This window comes from Psammomys obesus, unplaced genomic scaffold (assembly GCF_907164565.1).
Source record: "Psammomys obesus unplaced genomic scaffold, mPsaObe1.curated_primary_1811, whole genome shotgun sequence".
NCBI classification, from domain to species: domain Eukaryota; kingdom Metazoa; phylum Chordata; class Mammalia; order Rodentia; family Muridae; genus Psammomys; species Psammomys obesus.
Genome location: NW_026596443.1, coordinates 3,437,125 through 3,444,801, shown reverse-complemented (window position 1 = coordinate 3,444,801; position 7,677 = coordinate 3,437,125). Strand labels below are relative to the sequence as shown.

At 47.8% G+C, this 7,677-nt stretch overlaps 1 long non-coding RNA gene across 1 annotated transcript; it reads left to right on the top strand.

The window, feature by feature from the left end:
- Nucleotides 1-515: 515 nt before the first annotated feature.
- On the top strand, nt 516-7,154 carry LOC129669823 (uncharacterized). Its single transcript, XR_008719085.1, has 3 exons — nt 516-667; nt 4,696-4,861; nt 6,747-7,154. It is a non-coding gene; the product is annotated as an uncharacterized LOC129669823 (long non-coding RNA).
- The last annotated feature ends 523 nt before the right edge of the window (nt 7,155-7,677 follow it).

Here is a 7,677-nt window from a genome sequence, read left to right as displayed (position 1 = left end):
CCTGACCGACTGAGGTCACTGGACAAGGGCCTGCTGTCCTCCACCTCTTCAGACCCCCTAAGAGCCCTGCCCCTGGGGCTACTCAGCAGTCTAGCCAATGAGATGCAGCTATCCATTGAGCCCTGGCCCTGGGCTGAGCAGGCTAGGTGTTGGCTATGACCATAGACCTGGACCATGTCTGGGAGGGAGAGCAAGTGGGCCAAGGGATGCTCTGCCAACAGGTGACAGGAGGTGAGGAGTCTTGGAGGGCAAATGGGGACAGGCTCTTTGCACCTTGCACCAGCTCCCCTGCGGCGTGATGTGAACAGACTCTGAGCCTAGCGAGGTGCAAACAAAAGACTTGCTGCCTTTGTCCTCCTCCTGCCCCTTGTCCTCTGTTTACATCCTTCCCGTAAATGAGTTGGGCACTGAGCCCAGAGGAAGGGGGGGTGGAGAGCCAGACACACCTGTAGGACAGGTCCGGCTGAGATCTTGTGGGTGGAGAGTAGGTGGTGGTACTGGCAGGTGGTTCAGGCCCTTGGGGTGCAAGCTGTTCCTTCCCATGGCAGCCAAGCCTTGCTGCTGCCGTAAGCCAGGGATTCTTGGCCCATTCTAAAACGACTGGATGCTTCCTGGGAGCTCCCTTCTCTAGAGAAGGCCAGGAAGTTCTGTGCCCATGAATAAGCAGGTGGGTGGACCAAAGTTTTTTTGTCCTTGTTGGGCCTTTTCTAGAGGGGAACTGAGCCCTGGAGTGACACTCAGACCCCCATGCTTGGTTGCCTGGCTCCTTGAAGTGAGACCTGGCAGTCCCCTGTGCCCTAGGCAGATGTCGCTGTGCTGGAGCAAGGTTCTACCCTGCCTGATAACCAAGGCACCCTCAGGGGCTCTCTTCCCTTCTCTGGTCTTGAGGCCCAGAGTGGAGAGTTGAATAAGCGAGAGCGAGCCCTGTCATGTCTCTGGAAGTGACCAGAGGAGAAGGCAAGCTCTAGGAAAAGGGGTATAGAAAAACTGCAAGGACCAGGCAGAGCCTCTCTCCTGGAGAAGTGTTGGTGTCTGCAACCAGGGCACCTGCAACCCCGAGGCCTGCTTCAGGGGGCGGGGTCATGGTCTAGAACCTAGCAAAGGTAGGAAGTATGGGAAAAGCTCCACTCAGGCTGGGAGAGAAGCTTCTGTCTCTGCCAGGGGATTAGCTGACCAGGCTCACATCAGATTGTTTCCCCCTGGCTCTTCTCTGTCACTCTCAACAATGATGACAGCTCACTCCGTCACCAAGTATGTACTAACTGCCTACTGTGTGCCCAGCCCTTGGGTAAATGCTCAGATCATGGCTGTCTGTGTTCACTGATAACTACCAATACTTGGCATTCAACTCAGTGGGGGCTGTCTGGGCAGCTTTCTCCCCACCCCCACCGCAGCCTGATTTCTCTCCTCCTGCCTCTGCCTCTTCACCTCCTAGAGGACTCTCACAGATGACCTTGCAAAACACACCTGCTGTTTCCTGTTCTGTTGAATCGCTACCTAATTTTTTTCCCCTCTGAGAAGGGTGCTAACCCTTGCCTCTGAGCTGGAGAGGGGGCTTCCTTCCTTGCTCAATTCCTGGGAACAGGTAGTCAACAGCTCTGAGACTACCTGGGGACTCCTTGAATAGGAGACCTGAAGTTCCCTCAGCTGATAAGTAATGACTTAGCTCATCCTCTCACTGTTCCTAAGATGCCTCTTAATGAGGCCTGATAACTGCTACTCCAATTCTGAATGTCAGAGGACACAGGACTTCACTTGTCCCTTGCCACAGACCCCCACAGGTCCCCAAGTGGTGGGTTTCCTAGACAGGTATCTAAAAGGACTTGTTTCCTTAATGCGAATGCTAGATGCTGGGCAGTTGAGCCAGCGGTATGCTAGCCAACCCTAGGGAAGGGCTTTGCCCCAGGTTATGTCAGGTCACATCCCCTAAACATACAGCCTGCTGTCCAGTGAGGATCCTTGTACCTTGAGTCCTTTCTGAGCTTTATTTTTTTTAATTATTTAATTTTATTATTTTATGTGTATGAGTGTTTGTCTGCATGTATGTATGTGCACCACATGAGTGCCTGGATTTCCTGGAGGTCAGAAGAGGACATTGGATCCCCTGGGAGTTACAGACGGGTGACTTGCCATAGGAGTGCTGGGACTCAAACCTAAGTCCTGTGTAAGAGCAACAAGTGTTCTTTTTTAAGTACCAGCTCTCCAGCCCCTGTCGCTCAGTTCTATATGGTGCTGTTCAAGGTTCTCTGTCATAGCCTGCTGCCTAGAGCCCCTTCCCACAAGCCCATGTCGCCAGTGCTGGGAGTTCAGCTGCCCATTCAATATAAGTTAAGCCTTGGACTCCACCTCTGCTGAATTCCCAGGCCCAGAGCAGCTGGACCTCCCCTCCTCTACCTGAATCTTTCCCCAGCACCCTGGATACCTCGGTGGCCTGGCAGTGACTGAGTAAACTTTAGCACTCTTGCACAAGGGACCTCAGATAGCCTGACTGATTGATAGAGAAGACAATAGCAGGTGGAATCTCTGCCTTCAAGGATCTCATTTAGATAAGGCGACAGGCCACAAGACTCCTCCTCTGCCCTGTGAGTTACTGGAGACCATAAGTTTAACTGATAAAAGAAAGACCATCAAACAGAAGAAAGACATTGAACTTTAATTGGTATTTTAAATTTTATGTGTGGGAGTACTACACAGAAAAGAAGTGAAAACCAGCCAGGTAGGCTGATTCATGCCTCTGATCCCAGACCTCAGGAGGATGAAGCAGGGGAGCATCATATGTTTGAGATCAGCCTGGATTATATGGCAGGATGGAAAACAACCAGGACTATAAAACCAGAGTCTGGAGAGGGGAGGAGGAGGAGAGTAAAAGGAGGAGGAGGAAAGGAATGAGGAGGCAGTTGCAAAAAAGCCATTAGTCTCAGAGGCTTATATACACCCTGTTAATAAAAGGCAATGTGGGGGCTGGTAAATTGCTTGCTTGGCCAGCAGTCATGAAGCCCTGGGTTAAGTCCTCAGAACCATAGAATAAATAAATACAGCACTCAGGGGGTAGAGACAGAACAATCAGAAGTTCAAGGGCAATATCAGCCACATAGCAAGTTCAAGGCAAGCCTGGACTAGACATCCTGTTTCAAAAACAAAGAAAGAAAGAGAGAGAGAGGGAGAGATGGAAGGAAGGAAGGAAGGAAGGAAAGAAAGGTAACAACAGAAGTGATTTAGATAAAGGAAAGATCTCTGGGCTGTTGGAGAGTAGTCAGTTATGAGCAGGGAATCCAAAAAGGAATCAAGTGGGAGAGAGGACTTCTGTCGGGTGGGACGGGGTGGGATGCTCTTCTCACTATGCATTGGTGAGTGGCCTGGAACTCCTCCGCTTCAGCCTTCTGAGTGCTGGGATTATAGGATTATGCCAGTAAACCCAGCTGATAAAAATTTTTTTTTTAATTATTTTTAGGGGACTGGAGAGATGGCTAGGAATTAAGAGCATTGGCTGTTCTTCCAGAGTCCCTGGCTCAATTCCAGCACCCATGCAGCAATTCACAAGCACCTGTAACTCTAGTTCTAGGGAATCCAATCTCTTCTTCTGGCCTCCTCAGGCACCAAGCACCTATTTGGTACAAAGACATACAGGTAGGCAAAACACTCATACGCAAAATATTTTTTTTTTTTTTAATTCAAAGAGTCTGGCAGAGGAGCTTTAATTTAAAAGGGGAATGCCTACTTGGTATGCCTGGGACATAGCAAGCAAGCTGATAACACTGATTCCCATCCCTCAGCTGATAAGGGTTTGTGTGGCAGGGTTACCTTGAGCAGAGTCATCTCCAGAAATAAGGGTGCTCTGCCGTTCTTCCTGCTGGCGTAAGACCTGTAGAGGGATGTGTGTCATTAATACATTCATTTATTAGGGTTTGTTTATTTGTTTGAGACATGGTTTCCCTGGATAGCCCTGGAACTCACTCTGCACACCAGGCTGGCCTGGAACTCACAGAGTTCCAGCCTCCCGGGTGCTGGGATTAAAGGGGTGCACCACCACCACCACCTGGCTCATTTCTTAGTTTTATTTTGAAATAGGCTCAAAGGAAGCCCAAGTTGACCTTTACTTGCTATGTATAGGCTAGCCTCACTCTCCTGAGGCTCCCGTCTCAGCCTCTCAAGTGCTGGGACTACAGGCATGAACTGCCACACCCGACTACTCTTGCCTTTTCCGGAAAGGACACTCCAGCTCACCTTACTGTCCCTTGGCTCTCAGGCACCATGACTCCACCTGTCTCCAGCCATGATTTCTCCATCTCTGTTTCCCTGTGGGTTTCTCTTCCTCTTTCAGAATATTTCATCTGAGAGTCAGCAGAAGGGGAGGGTGAGGAGGGGTAGGGAAAGCCACCACCTCTTAGGGATGGACTTGGTTTACCAGGTGTGTTATCCACCTAATTCCTGCAAAAGTCCTTTGAGGTGGGTGCTACTATGATGCCTTTCTTCCTGTGAGGAAACCCCAAGAGTCACAGGGTGAGGTCAATTACCCAGCACAGGATTTTCAGAGCCACTCAGACAGTTTGTCATGAAGGAACAGTCTGTTTAATTTTTAGGTTAGTTTTGTTTTTGTTTGTTTGTTTTTTGTTCTTTGTTGATTAGTTTATGGACAGGGTCTTGCTTTGCTTTGAAGCTTCAAAGCTCAGGAGTTTGTTTTGCTTTTATTTTCAGATCTAATAGTGTGGCTGAATGTGGTGTTGGCTCATGTCTGCAACCCCAGCATTTAAGAGAAGAGACAGAAGGGGGAAGAGACAGAAGGATCATGAATTTGAGAAAACCTGTGCAACATAGCAAAATCCAAGTGAGCCTGGACTACAACAAGATCTTGTCTCAAAAGGTAAACAATCCACTGTGGTTCATATGTTTGAATACTTGGTCTCCAGTTGTTGGAACAGTTTGGGAAAGATTAAGAGGTGTGGCCTTGCTGGAGAAGGTGTGTCACTTGGGGTTGGGCTTTTTAAGTTCCAAAAGACACTATTCCTGGTGTTTCTCTTTCTCACACTGCCTCTGACATTTAGATCAAGATGTAAGCTCTCAGCTACTGCTGCCGCCATGACTTTGCTCCATCAACACAGACTCTAATCTTCTGGAACTGTTAGTCTCAAATTAAGCTATCTGTTTGTTTGTTTGTTTGTTTGTTTGTTTGAAATAGGGTTTCTCTGTGTAGTCCTGGTTGTCCTGGAACTCCCTATGTAGACCAGGCTGGCCTTAAACTCACAGAGATGCACCTACCTCTGCTACCCAAGTGCTAGGATGAAGGTGTGTGCCTCCATACTTGGCCTGCATTTTATTTTCTGTAACTTGCCATTGTAATGGTGTTTTATCATATAGGCACACACAGACAGGTAACACACCAAAAGCAAAACAAAACAAAACAAAAGAGACCAAAAGAAGAGGAGAAACAAGAGGAGGAGCAGGGGGAAAGAGAAATTACAAACCTATTCTTGCTGTTTTGTTTGTTTTTTGAGATAGGGTTTCTCTGTGTAGCCCTGGCTGTCCTAGAACTTACTCTTTAGACCAGGCTGGTCTCAAACTCGGAGAACCACCTGCTTCTGCCTCCTGAGTGCTGGGATTAAAGGAGTGTGCCACCACCACCCTGCTACTCATTCTTGTTATATCATTTTTTTCATTATCGCTATAAAAAGTTGTAAACCTGGACCATCAGTGTTCTCTGGAACACTGCACGTGCTGCCCGCGTCTCTGGTGGTCCTTCCTCAGAGCAGCCATTCTCTAAGACCGTGTCTCAGGAATAAAGAAGGCTGGGCACTTTGACATGATCCTCTCATTCCATCACTTGAGAGTGAAGCAGGAAAACCTTCAAATCTGAGGACATCTTGGGCTACATTACCCCTATTCTAAATAAAATAAATATTCATTTCAAAAGATAATATTACATATGATAATATGCTATAAATTCTGAAATTACCCAAATGTGGAAAGACACCAGCTGTGTCTCAATGATTCCCAAGGTTCTTCAAAGAGGCGAACTCAAGTAAGAAGCACTCTCTAACTGATCTACCAGATTATTTAATTCAACCCTGCTCTGACCCCCATCATTTAAAAAATACGTATGCAAGCACATGTCCTGTCTGAGCAAATCCAGCAGGTCTAGGTTGGGAAGTACAGAGGCACCTAGGCCCCATCTTCTGCTGTCCCCACGGTCCTCTATGGATGGAAAGATCATTAGGTGGGCCTATGGAGGTGGTGGTATCACCCATGGCAGTGTGGGGTGACAATAAAAGCCTCTGATTGCATAGGGGACGAGGTAAGCCACTCGGCGCCCATGCAGCTCCAGTGTTACTGCAGAAAACTGTTGCAGATTCAGTGAAAGAAAGCCAGTAAAGGCAGAGAGCCTTTAAGAGCAGAGGGGGATGTCATTGGGCTGACATTTCTCATGGATCTTTGGTGTGCTCAGATTGCCTGAGACTAGACTGGAAACTTCGTATTAGAGCACTATCCTAGCGTGCTCAAGCCCCCAAGTTCAATCTGGAGTACCCCAAAAGAGAAAAAGAAAAGGGGGGCCAGGGAGATGGGTCTGTGGTTAAGACTCCATGCTGTTCTTGCAGAGTGGTGATGCCTTCTTCTAATTCTGTGGGCGCCAGGCATGTACATGGTATGTAGTATACAGGCAGATAAACACTCACACACATAAAAACAGGAGCTGGAGAGGTTGCTCAGTGGTTATGATCACTTGCTGTTCTTTTCTCTTCTTTCTCTTTCAGATTTTTTAAATTTTACCTGTACGAGTGCTTCGCCTTCATGCACACATGTGCACTATGTGTGTGCCTGATGCTTTCAGAGGCAGAAGAGGGCATTAGATCTCCTGGGACTGGAGTCACAGAAGAATGTGAACAGCCACGCGAGTGCTGGGATTCAAATTTGGATCCTGTTCAAGAGCAGCAAGCACACTTGATCTCTGGACCATCCCCTACCCAGCATGTAGTTCTTCTGCAGAGGATCTGGGTTTGGTTCCCAGCACCTACATGATAACTTACAACATTTGGAAACCCACTTCCAGGGGACCCAAAACTGTCATCTGGCCTCTATGAGTACCAGGCACACATGTGCACAAACACACATCCAAGCCAAACACACACATGAAATAAATCTTTTAAAAAAAAAAAGATGTTTGAAACACATAAAAATAAATAAATTTAGAAAGAAGAAGGCTCCTAAGTATCTGTCTCTACAAGCCACACTTGTAGAGTGGTCACCACAGCCCTGACCACTACGATCTGTCACAGAACAGGCTTCTGGAGAAATTCCTTCCTGAGCTTAGCTGGGGTTCCTGTGATGTCCCGGTGACTAAGCTGAGTGTAAACTACCTGTGAGTGCACACACTGGCACCAAATCTCTGGCAGAACACTCACTGACAGGTTAGCAGCTGCCATCTTTCACAGTGAGGTTTAAAATGCCTTTTCACTCCTCTTCTTACTAGTTTGGCATTCTTTGATAACCTTTTTTAAAAGCAGTAGCTTTGGGCCAAGGGTGTAGCTCAGTTGCTTGCCTAGCGTGCATAAAGATCTGGTCTACATCCTCAGCCAGAGCAAGCTGGGCTTGCTGTCAACACCTGGAGCCCTGGCACTGAGGAGATAGGGGCAGCAAGATCAGAAGTTCAGGGTCATCTTTGGGCACACACAATAAGTTCTAGGC